This window comes from Sorex araneus, chromosome 5 (assembly GCF_027595985.1).
Source record: "Sorex araneus isolate mSorAra2 chromosome 5, mSorAra2.pri, whole genome shotgun sequence".
NCBI lineage: Eukaryota > Metazoa > Chordata > Mammalia > Eulipotyphla > Soricidae > Sorex > Sorex araneus.
Window position 1 is genome coordinate 115,093,280 of NC_073306.1, and position 12,879 is coordinate 115,106,158.

Below are 12,879 nucleotides of genomic sequence, written 5' to 3' on the forward strand. Positions count from 1 at the left end.
TGGGGGCGGGGGTCACACAGCTGCCTCCACTTTCTCAACTGCCAATAGAGTGACCCCTCCCACCTTCCTTCACTGGCACCCACCAGGCCCCGCCTCTGGGAACCCTGCACCGTCAGAGCCAGAACAGCCATGACTGTGCATATACTATGTGGTGGACATGGGCCCACAGACATTGTCCCACATGACCCTCACTGGCAGCCCATGGCAGGCCCGTGTCCCTTTAAATGTGGGCACGAGGTTCAGAGAGGCTAAGTGACTTGGCACTTTATTTATGTTTGTATTTACTTATTTGTTGGTTTGGGGGGCACACCAGGCAATGCTCAGGGGCTACTCCTGGCTCTGCACTCAGGAATCAATCCTGGCAGTGCTCGGGGGACCACAGGGGATGCTGAGGATCAAACGCCTATTTGCCGCATGCAAGGCAAGCGCCCTCCCCGTGTACCCTGGTCCCTGATACTTTAAGTGTTCTCCCTGTGTGCAGCCCCCCAACTGTTTCGTGCATGGGAAGTTGGGGCCCAGAGACGTGCTATGGTACTGACTGTCACGGGTCAGAATTGGCTTTTCCGGGGCAGCCTGGCGAGAGCTAACCTCATTCTGGCAGCACTCCACACCCGGCAACACTCACCTCTCCTTGCGGGAGACAAGGCTTTTCTTTAGTCTAACAGCTATCGTTCTGGGGGTGCTTGTGTGATGAGCCAAAAGAATTCCAGACACCTTATTTTGGGGGCGGGGAGGAGACATACCTGGCATTGCTCAGGGGTTGCTCCTAGTGCTGCACTCAGGAATTACTCCTGGCCGGTTTAGGGAACTTTATGGGGTGCCAGGGATCGAACCTGGGTCGGCCGTGTGCAAAGCAAGCATCCTATCCACGGTAGTATGGCTCCTGCCCCTCCAGATGCCTTCAAACTGCTCAGTTGGGGCTGGAGGGATAGCACAGCGGGGAGGGCGTTTGCCTTGCATGCGGCCGACCGGAGTTCGATTCCCAGGATCCTGTATGGTCCCCCGAGCACTGCCAGGAGTAATTCCTGAGTGCAGAGCCAGGAGTAACCCCAGTGCATCCCCGGGTGTGACCCAAAAAGAAAAAAAATATTTTTTAAACTACTCAGTTATTTCATGCTCGCAAATACCCTTTGGGGTTGAGTGTACAGAGATCACTCCTGGTGTTTGCAGATGATGAAACTGAGGATGGGGCCTTACAGGCATCTACTGGAGACACAGAGGAAGGGCTAGAATTCAGGACACCTAGCTTTTTAACCCTCGTGTGATTCCCTAGTGCTGCTGTTGTTCTTGTCGTTTGGTTTGGGGCCACACGTCCTGTGCTTAGGCACTGCTCCTGTGCTCCAGAGTTACTCCTGAAAGTGCTTAGAATATCAAGGTCCCAGGGACTGAACCTACGTACAATGCAAAGCAAGCACTCAGCCTCTCTCTCTCCCTCCCTCCCTCCCTCTTTCTCTCTTTCTCTCTCTCCCTTCCTGTCTCTGTCTCTGTCTCTATCTCTGTCTGTCTCTGTGTCTGTCTGTCTGTCTGTCTGTCTGTCTGTCTGTCTGTCTGTCTGTCTCTCTCTCTCTCTCTCTCTCTCTCCTGCTCTTTTAGTTTTTGCCACGCCCTGTGGTGTTCGAGGCTTCTTCCTGGCTCTGCACTCAGGAATCACTCCTTGGTGGTGCTTGTGGGACCATATGGGATGCTGGGGGTTGAACCCAGACCAGCTGCATGCAAGGCAAGCACACTCCCCCCTGCACTATCACTTCCTCCCTCTCTCCTGCCCTTGTGAGAGGGGTAGAACCTGAGGCTGACGGAAAATCTGGTATGCCTAATGCCCCGAGCTAGAGCGTGGCAATTCGAATGGAGCTTGGGGGTCTGTGGCCTCCCAGGCCGCCCCCCACCTCGCCGGCGCTCTTTCTCACTTGGCGATTGTTCACAAACACTGGTGAGGAATTTCTTCTGAGCTCATGGGGGTTGGGGAGCCCAAAGCACATGTAGGGATCCCTGATAGAATATTGACCCACTTGGGGAAGAAGGAAGATTTCCAGAGTTTGGATCCTTGGATCATGTTCCCAAGGTCATGTGGGAACTTTCCCCAACGGCTAGCATGGATGGGGACGTCCGGCTCCCGGGGCCAGAGAGCGTGAGCTGTGGGAGAAAGTCTACAGGGCCCAAGTGAGGGGGAGGACTGAGAAGGCCGGGTAGCAGGGCCCACAGCAGCAGCATCCTGAAGAGTCAGGACTCTGGCACTCTGGCCACAGATGTGCTGCTGTGTCACAGGGTGACACCCAGGGAAAGACCTGGGGGAATATTGTTATTTCTTCTCCCCACCCCTCACCCCCAACTACCACAAGCGATGCTGTCGAATTCCCCACCTTTGGAGGAATCACAGGACCAGCACATCTGGGGTGTAATAGACAAGCATTGCCCTGGAAAAAGTAATTTGGTGATGATACATCTCCCCTGCCAGAGAAGTATTTAAAATGACATCGGGACTGGAGAGAGGTCACAGAGGTTGCCTTGTATCCCACCAACTCTGGTTCCAATCCCTTGGCATCCCGAAGGGTCCCCTGAGCACCATCAGGTGTGGCCCCAACCACTCCCCTCTCTCCTCAAAACACGACAACTACACAAAATCCTTCATTATTTATCAGGCGCTGAATGAAGAAGGCTTGGGAAGATCCTCTTTGTTACTAGTAAATAGTTGACCCTGAACAGCACGTTCTGCTAGACCCACTCAACAAACCACAAAAGCAAGACTTGGAACATCAAACTGTTTTCACATAACCAAGTTAGATCTCAAAGAAGATTTATAGGCATAGTAAGATGTAAAGCATCCAACAAGTACAAGCTTCATAATATTTACTATCCAAACTAAGATCAATACACATGCAAAAAAAATAAATAAATAAAACCCCAGGAAAACATGGCACTGGAGATTCCAGAAATAATACATAAATAGTAGGCAGGAACATTAAGAACAATTATTAGAACTACTTTCAGCACATTCAAAAGTTAAAGAGCACACGAGCGGCTCCTCTGCTCTGAAAAGGCCATGATCTTGGAGGCCTACCAACCACTTTCGGCACCCAGCGGCTTCTTACAGAAACGCCTCTAGACTGTGAACTGAGCTATGACCCCAGGCCGCCCCTGGAGGGGAAAGGTTTTTCTCTCTCGGCCTTTCCTTTCCGAGGTGGCAGTGGTGGCCGCGTGGCGACCACCATCTTATAGAGCCCACTAACTGGAGGTACGAGCTTGCAGTGACGCAACTTCTGGCAGAAATGTCTCTGGACTTAATTACTAAAATACCAAAAATCCGAAACCTCATATACCCTTCATTCTCAGCAATGGAAAACAAATTATCAAATGATGCCTTTTCAGCAGGTTTGATTGTTGGGGGGAAATTCCAAATAATAATAGTGAGTTTTCTGCTGAAATATTGAATGTAGTCAAAGTATAAAAAGAGTAAAGTGAAGATCATTAGCCACACGGGGGAGGGATGGGAGGTATACTGGGGTTTTTGGTGGTGGAACATGTGCACTGGTGAAGGAATGGGGGTTTGATCATTGTATGACTGAGACTTAAACCTGAAAGCTTTGTAACTTTTTTCATGGTGATTCAATAAAAAAAATTAAAAATAAATAAATAAAACCTTATAAACTCTGATTTAGTAATAAGTAATTTAGGCTAGAGCTTATTTTCTGCATGTCTAACAATTTCCTTGGACATACTAAAGTTACTTTTCTATGTAAATTCGTGAGGAGTAAATTAGAGCAGAATTTAGGAATCAGCTCTAACTGGGAAATATTTAGAAAAGTATCATAATTTTTCTAGGCATTTCCTAAACAATTGTCTTTAGAGACAGACTCAGAATCATAATTAGATGTTATAAATTCTTCAAATATATCTTTTATTCTTTCCTTTCATTTTATTTATTTTTAAATGCATTTTATTTATTTTAAATACTTGTTAATACTCATATGTGCTTATATAATTCACTTGGTACTGTGCCTAAGATTGCAGTTTTTAACACTGTAGCACTGTTGTTCCATTGTTCATAGATTTCCTCGGTCTGGCAGGCACCAGTAATGTCTCCATTGTGAGACTTGTTACTGTTTTTGGCATATGTGGAGATTAAAAATTGACAAAAAAGAAAATATTTTAATGTAAACTAAAAACTCACAAATCCATGGCATGTATTATACATAAAGCATGTAAAACATTAAGAAGAAAATTTTCCATCAAAATCAAGTTTCCCAAAACCAATAGCAAAGAGAAAAATTATTTTTAAATATCAAAAGTAATTAAGTTAAGTCCAGAGGAACAAAGGGGAGGATCCCAGATTTCTTGTTGAACACAATGTGAGCAAGAACATTATGCAGCAGCATCTTTTATGACTCTTTTACTGAATGAAAGAAAAATGTGTCAACACAGAGTTTTTTACCCAGTTAAGTATATTTGATAAATGAAGGTGAAATTATGATATAGACACACGAAACTTGAAATAATCTAAGAAAAGATCTTCAGACCTTCATTACATAGTAAAGAAATTCTTTTTTTTTTCTTTTTGGGTCACACCCAGCAATGCACAGGGGTCACTCCTGGCTTTGCACTCAAGAATCACCCCTGGCGGTGCTCAGGGGACCATATGGGATGCTGGGAATCGAACCTGGGTTGGCCACGTGCAAGACAAATGCCCTACCTGCTGTACTCCAGCCCTGAAGAAGGAAATTCTTTAGGCAAAGTGAAAATGACTCCAAAAAGCTCAGGGGACCTATAAGATGCCAGAAATTGAACCTAAATAATCCGCATGCAAGGCAAGCACGCAGCTTCCAAGTTAGACTGTGAATAATTATAGCATCAACTCAGAAAAGGAGGTAAAGTGGAACAATAAAAATATCAAATAAATGAAAGAAGTAAGAAAAATAAACAAAGAATTCATGGTGGGGAAAAAAGAAACAGTAAGCTAAGAGACTCAGGGGTGACCATGTCAATAATCACACTAAGTATAAATGACATAACCACCCACAAATAAAAAACAGAGGCTAGAAGATCTGAAAAAATGTTAAATACCCAGATATGTGCCATTTACCAAAAAAGTAGAAATTATTTTTAATATAAAGATAAAAAGTAGGGGGCTGCAAAAAAAGTAGGGGGCTGGAGCGATAGCACAGCAGGTAGGGCATTTGTCTTGCATGCAGCCAACCCAGGTCGATTCCCAGCATTCTATATGGTCCCCCTGAGCACCACCAGGAGTAATTCCTGAGTGCAGAACCAGGAGTAACCATGAGCATGACCCAAAATAGCAAAAAAAAAAAGTAGAAGTTTAGAAAAGATGGAAAGATACATCAAAGAAGATGGAGAGGATAGTTTACTATCAAAGTTGATAATAATCGACAATTTCTATCATAATGATACATAACATAATGGTAAGGAGGACAATTATTAAAAAGCATCTACCAATTCTCTTTGTTTGTTTTTTTCAGGGGTACACACCCAAGTATGCTCAGGGTTTCCTCCTTTGTACTCATGAATGACTCCTGGTGGACTCAGGGGACCATACGAGTTTTCCAGGGGTGCAAGCCAGGTCAGCCGTGTGCAAGGAAGAAGACCTACCTGCTGTACTAACACTCCAGCCTATACTAATTCTAAATGTGTATGTCCCTAATAGTAGACATTCCAAATACCTGAAATAAAAACTGACTGATCTATAGAACTATAGACTGATCTATAGAGAGATGAGTCTACAATTATAGGCAGATTTCAAATCGCAGTGATTAAGAGCAAATAGAAAGCCAAATGATACCTTCTTAATTTATCGTACCATGCCCATTTATTTTTATTTCATCCTCCTCTCTCTTTACTCCTCTTTTCCAGTCATATCACTAATAATCTAAACGTTGGACATGGGAGTCTCCTGGTGGATAGTTCCACAACGAAATTGACCACATCATATTCAATCAAAGATTTTGCCTGACCAATGTCGCTGTTGTCCCAAAATTCCAAGCGAGATCAGACCACCGTCTCCTTCGTGCAAAATTCTACTTCACAGAGTGGGGAGAAAGGACTGCAAAGTTTACGTTTAAGAAGAGAACTCCCAGAATGACCACCAACTGGGAGCTCTTTGGCACTATTGCAGCAATGTGGGAAGATGCCGTCATTGACATCGACAAGGAAGATGATCGACTGGTTCAGCACCTCCATGACTGCACAAGGAACTTCGAGAGTGGGAAAGCCACAAATAGACACCTGTCTTCAGAAACTCTCGAGCTCATTCGCCAACGTGGTTTGGCACAAGCCTCAAGCAATCACAAGCTAACGTCCAAGCTCGCAAGGCTGTGCAGAGAAGCGATAAAGGAAGACCTCAAAGAGAGAGCAGCAGTATTGGCTGGTGTGGCAGAAGCTGGGAAAAGTATTCGCAATGCTCGCCTGTCCTTCATCAACTACAAGACCAAGATGACTGCCCTCTGACATCCTGATGGATCTATCACATCTTCCAGAAGAGCAATGAAGAGGATTATTCACAACTTCTCCTGGGATCTCTTCGACAGCCACATCCACCTGCACACATACCAAATTCCGCAGGATGGATATGCCATTCCCAACGTCCTCCCTTCCAAAATCCGACACGCCATTTCATCGGTAAAGACGCTTACAACACCTGGTCCAGACAAGGTCAGACCTGAACACCTGAAGAATCTGCCGCCAATACTCATCAATACACCGCCTCAGCTCTTCACACACTACCTGTCCGAATGCAAGGTTCCGTCCCAATGGAAAACCAGCAGGACCCTTCTGTTGTACAAGAAGGGAGACATCCACGACATCGGCAAATATCGCCCAATCTGCCTATTGTCCATCTTCTACAAGTTGTTCACTCGAGTCATCCTGAATAGAATAGGCAGAACACTAAACGAAGGACAACCATGCAAGCAAGCAGGGTCCTGAAAAGGATTCAACACAATTGACCATATCCACAGTGACCAAGCTCATTGAAGTTTCACAAGAGTTCAAGATGCCGCTCTGTCTAACGTTCATCGATTTAAAGAAGGTCTTTGATTCTGTTGAGACTGAAGCAGTCATCGAAGCCCTAGCCAAACATGGCATTCAAACTCAGTACATCAAGACCCTCCACGAGCTGTATTACGGATTCACCACCAGGATCTCACCATTCTACAAGAAAGCGATCACTGATGTAAAGAGAGGGGTTCGGCAGGGTGATACCATTTCACCGAAACTCTTCAGTGCCACCCTCGAGGACATCATGTGAAGACTGGAATGGGAAGGAATGGGAGTGAAGATAGATGGTCGGCAACTACACCACCTTCACTTCGTTGATGACGTCGTTCTAATAACACCAAACATTAGCCAAGCGACACAAATGCTGGCCAACTTCGACAGCGAGTGTGGAAAGTTGAATGCAGCTGAATCTCACCAAAACAATGTTCATGAAAAACAAATTAGTCCCTGATGTTCCATTTGCTCTCAACAGAATGAACATCTCTGAATGCAGCAGCTATGTGTACCTGGGTCAAGAACTCAACATGAGGAATGACTTGGTGCCAAAACTGCACAGGAGGAAGAGAGCAGCGTGGAACGCCTTCAGGAGCATCGAAGAAGTGGTTAAGAGGATGAAGAAACCTCCAGCTCTGGCCACATCTTTTCAACTCCACCATTCTTCCTGCACTAACATATGCCTCAGAGACCTGGGCCCTACAAAAACAAAATGAGAACGCTATTCAGGTACCCCAAAGAGGAACTGAAAGAACTATGTTTGGAGTATCACGTTTCACTCAAGTGAGAGAAGGAATCCGGAGTTCCGACCTCGACCTCCGTTGACGATCAAGAATCAGGGACACTGGCTTGTTTGCCAAGGTGTCGAAAATCAGATGGGCCAGACATGTAATGCAATTTAGAGACGACCTCTGGACTAGAGCTGTTACCCACTGGATTCCACAGGACATCAAAAGACCACTTGGCCGCCCACCTACGAGATGGTCAGATGTCTTCATCAGGACCCTGAATGAACTCCTATTCCTGGAGTGAGCAGATACCATTGGGCTACACTAGCACACGACAGGAATGGAGACATTACTGGCGCCTGCTCAAGCAAATCGAAGATCAATGGGATGGCAAATGACAAGTGATACAAGTGATCACTAATAAAACATTCATGTGTTTATTTGTACAGTGTGTAGAACACTGGCACTTAGAGTATTCTCAAAAATGAAACACTGAATAAAAGAAGGATTGGAAGATGGTGACTGCAGTTATTTAACATTATATGACTGCATAGTCTTTATTGTTTTTTCAAGACCCACCAATAACATCAATAGCAGCGCCCCATCATGCTAGTATAGAGGGACGAAAATAATAGCAATCCAGAATATTCATGTAAGATACATAATGTAAAAATGCATCAGGGGCCAGAGCGCGTAAGGCGCTGGCACACAATATCCCAGCATCCCAGGAGAGTCCCCTGGCTCTCAAGCGTGATCTCTGAGCACAGCGCCAGGAGGAAGTCTTGAGCACTGCTGGAGGTGGCCCCAAACCCAAAATAAACAAATAAATAAAAAATATTCTAAATCAGAAGCTGACAATGTTAACATTCTAGAATGTCGAAAACCAGAAATAAGTCAGAGACTAGTGTTGATGAGGGATCTTGTGTGTGTGTGTGTGTGTGTGTGTGTGTGTGTGATAGTGCGATGGAGCTGGGTCACAGTCAAACAGCTGCTGATTCTGCAGTCCCCCGGCCTTTGTGGCCAGGGCAGCTAGCTAGCTCAGCTCAGCCAGGCAGCAGCAGAGCTGGGAGGTTATTGGCCATGGCTCCCTGCCTGGGCTAAAAGCAGTGAAGAGTGGGGAGGGGGCCGGGTCAGGGGAGGAGCGTGATGGGGGAGGGAGGTGATTTCTCATTTTGATTCCGCTCCTGCTTAAGGGGCCCCTTCTGGATGGTGGGCCTGTGAGGCCTTTTGGTCACGCAAGAATGGAGGCTGTCATTACTGGAAGGAACCATGGCCACGACCTCCAGAGGAATAAGAGGGGGAAGCCCTACCCCCACCCCCGCTGCACCGCCAACCAAGGAGGAGAGGGTCTCTCCAAGGCAGTGGGGGTCAGGCTCCATGAGGCCAGGACAGCTGTAGGTCACTGGCCCACCCAGGGAAGCCTTGGCTATCCTGGCAATGGGCCATTCTGGTGGTGGTGGTGGTGGTGGTGGTGGTGTGTGTGTGTATGTGTGTGTTTGGGGGGGCGCGTTTCCACCAAGCAGGGGCCCAGGCACCTCATCAAGGGTTCCGCTTGCCCTGTCCCCACTAAACTCAGCCTTTCTGTCTTATTCTTACCCAGCCTCCAAGTCATACTGTGAGCTAGGAGGACGGTCCTCAGCTTGCGGATTTCTGGGGTGGTCCCTGCCACAGGGCGCTGCTTCTGGCCTGCCCGATGGTCACTGCTTTTCTGCACTAAGCACTGGACCCAGCAGCACCCAGGGTCACTCCACTCGGCACTTGCCAAGTGCCACAGACACGCCCAGCCTGTAGCACAGGTACTCACCCCAGGTTTGGGGGGTTTTTGTGTGTTGTTTGTGGGCTACATCCCGCTATACTCCTGACTCTGCACTGGGAATCACTCCCAGCATTGCTCAGGGGACCGTATGGGATGCCACGGATTGTACCCTGGTCCAAGGGTAACTCAAGGTGTTATCTCTCCGCCCCTAACCCCAGGGTTTGAACCCACACTTGGAAACCACTGTCCAGACCAGCGACCAGCCCGTGAATGAAACGCAAGGCCCTCTTTCCAGCACTTTCTTTCAGCCTTTGGCTGCCTGCCCTGGTTCTGTGCGAGTCCAGGAAACCCTGCCTGAAATTCCCAGAACCCGCCACCCTCGGGGTCTCCACAGCCTGGGAACCTCCACCTCTCAGGGCCAGCAGGCTTCCCGGCCCCTCCAGACACCCTGGGGGCCGGGGGGTGCTGAAACTGCTGCCTGGACCCTCCTATCCTGACAGCCTCTCCACCTTACCGCAGTCACAAGCCGCCTTTCTGAGGCTGGGTCAACTGCACTGGCAAGACCCCAGGAAAACGCACAAAGAACCCCCATTTATCAGGCACATTCCCAAGGCTGCTCTCTCCCTCCCCGGCCCCACCCCGCCCCATTGCCACCCCAATCATTGGGCGCCCGCAGAGTCCCAAGCCAGCAACCTGGCACTATACTCGAGAGTAACAGATAGGTGACAAGTTCCCGTCTTATTTGAACCCTGCTGGGCAGCGCCAACCCCCCCCCCCCTACTCCACACAGGCTGCTGCTTGCTCAGAGCCCACCCCCCTTTCTTAATGACTGCCTCTGCTTAATTGGACTGCTGTACATGCGTGCGTGTGTGCCTGTGTATGCATGCATATGTGTGTGAGTGCATGTGTGCATGGGTGCGCGTGCCGGTCCGTGTATGCATGTGTGTGTGCGTGCATGGGTGCATGCATGTGCATGTGTGCATGTTGTGCGTGGGTGCCGACTTGTGTGTATTAGGGCTGGGGTGGGGGGGAACTTCTCACACATGGGGAGACCTGGTGGGTGTGTGTATGTGGGGGGGCACTGGCTCCCAGCCCAAGAGCGAGACCCCTCCCCCAGCCCCCCCCCCCCCCCGCCCCGGCCGCTGGAGGATTGTGAAGCTCAAACAGATGGACCGAGCCGAAGGGGCGGGGGCGCGCTGATGGGGTGCGAGACGGCAGCGCGGCGGCCGGGCCTGGCGGGCGCCCTGACAAAGGCGGGGGCCGGGCGGCGCGGGGCGCCTTATCGGCGCGAGCAGACCGGGCGGCCGGGTGGGCGCCCGCGGTCCGCGCTCGGGCGCACAAAGGCCCGGGGCCGCGCGGGGGGTGCGGGGGGCGCGGGGGGCGCGAAGATTAATTGCCCAATCAAGTTGTCGGCGCGGGGCGGGGGCGGGGCCGCGGCCTCGGGGGACGCGGGGCGGCGCATAATGAAGTGTGCAAAAAGTTAATTTGCTCCTCGCCACAATCAAAGGCGGCGGGCGGCGGGGAAGGGAGGAGTGGCGTGTGCCCCCCGCCGGCGAGCCGGGGGCCCGGGGTGTGGGGGGTGCCGGAACCCCGCGCCCGGCTCGCGTGCGACCCCCGCGCAGCTCGCGCTGCCGCCCGCACAAAGGTTGACGTTTCTGCGGCGCTCCCGGGGCCCGGCGCCGCCGCGCCGCGCGTCTCCTGGCGGCGGTGTCGGGGGTGGGGGGTGGGGGGTCTCAGCCGGGGGCTGGGGCTGGGGCGCATCCTTCGGGCAGAGGAGGAACCCGAGACCCCGGGGAAGCGACGCCCCCAGGTCCCGCACGGGCTCCTGACCACGGCACGAGCCCTTCCGTGGGGAATGCCAGGTTGAAAAGTGGCAAAACGAAAACGCCGGACCCCTGGGACCGGCCCTGGTTTGGGTCGAGCTGCGGCGTGAGCCGCCCAGACCCCAGACAGGTCTCAGACCATTGTCCGGTCCGGGGCCGCTGCCGGAGGCTTGAGCGGAGAGGGGCAGCCGGAGGCCCGGTCCCGGAGTTTGGGGACCTTCGGACTTTGGCGTCCAGAGCGAGTCACGTCCAAAGGCTCAGCAGGAAACGCTAGTCTGGGTCACCTTTCAGACCTAAACGGGTCTCATCTCCGCTAACCGAAAGGAAACAAAGGCTGGGGAGCGGGAGAGTCCTGGCCTCAGAGGCAGGTTCAAGCAAAGGGGCAAAAGTCACAAGCAAAGTAGGAGGAGAGTGGAAAGGTTTTATCTAAGTCTTCCTCCGAGCCAGTGGTGTTCAACTGCCAGTCCAAGATCAGTGTCCTCGACTGGTACACGGACACGTTGAACGCGACTGGCCTAACACCTTGGCTCTAACTGCTGGTCCGTGGATCCAGGATGCAGACCCGGGGCCCACAGGTGTGAGCAGGGGGGAGAACCCTGCCCTGGGTGAGAGTGTTTTCTTTTCCTAAGCTGTTTCCCCAGACACAAAGGACAGAGGGATTTCTGAACACAAACGTTAGAGTGTTTCCCAACCTCTGCTGTTCCCCAGGGTTCAGGCTGGTTGAAAGTTGGTTGATGGGCTGGAGAGATAGCACAGCGGGTGGGGCGTTTGCCTTGCACGCGGCCGACCCGGGTTCAAATCCCAGCATCCCATATGGTCCCCTGAGCACGGCCAGGGGTAATTCCTGAGTGCAGAGCCAGGAGTAACCCCTGTGCAGAGCCAGGTGTGACCCAAAAAGCAAAAAAAAAAAAAAAAAAGAAAGAAAGAAAGAGAGAAAGTTGATTGACGGTGCAGGGAGAGATCCTGGGAACTCTGGACCCCTGGTTTTGCTGAGCGGCCTGGGAGGACTCATCCTCAGCCAGTACCACTGCCCCTTCGTCATGCATGGCGAATGCCCACCTTGCAGGATACTGGTACACTCGGGTGAGAGCAGAAATGCCAGGCAAAGCCACTGGAAAAGCATCTGTGTGTGTCCCGGGCCGTCTTTTCTCAGGGCTGAAGTCAAGCTTCATGGACTCAGATGCTGCCAGTGCACCCCGCACGCACCACCCGACACCCCTGGGTGGGGATTCAGGCGTCCACCTCAATCACTGCTTGACGCTGCCGGGTGTCCTGACCAGGCCAGGAAGGGACTCTGCACCCTTCACTGCTCATCTCGCCAGGCCCCGGGGCCCCGTGTGGACAGTAGCACGGGAGCCAGGCAGCCGAGAGCGCCACGCACGTGCCAGACCTGGGATTAGACTCTTACCAGGGAGGCCTGAAAGTCCAGGTGCTCACGGGCCGCCTGGCACTGAGTGGCCGGCCTGGCCCCTTCGGACTCCTGCTGGGACAGGCTTAGCCCTTGGCTCTGACCGCTGGCTCCTTAGTCCTCCTCTGACCACTTCCCAGGCAGGGTCCTAAGCCCTGGCAAGACTAG

At 50.9% G+C, this 12,879-nt stretch overlaps 1 pseudogene; it reads right to left on the minus strand.

The window, feature by feature from the left end:
• Nucleotides 1-2,282: 2,282 nt before the first annotated feature.
• Nucleotides 2,283-2,460, minus strand: LOC129405469 (U1 spliceosomal RNA; annotated as a pseudogene).
• Between the last annotated feature and the right edge of the window lie 10,419 nt (nucleotides 2,461-12,879).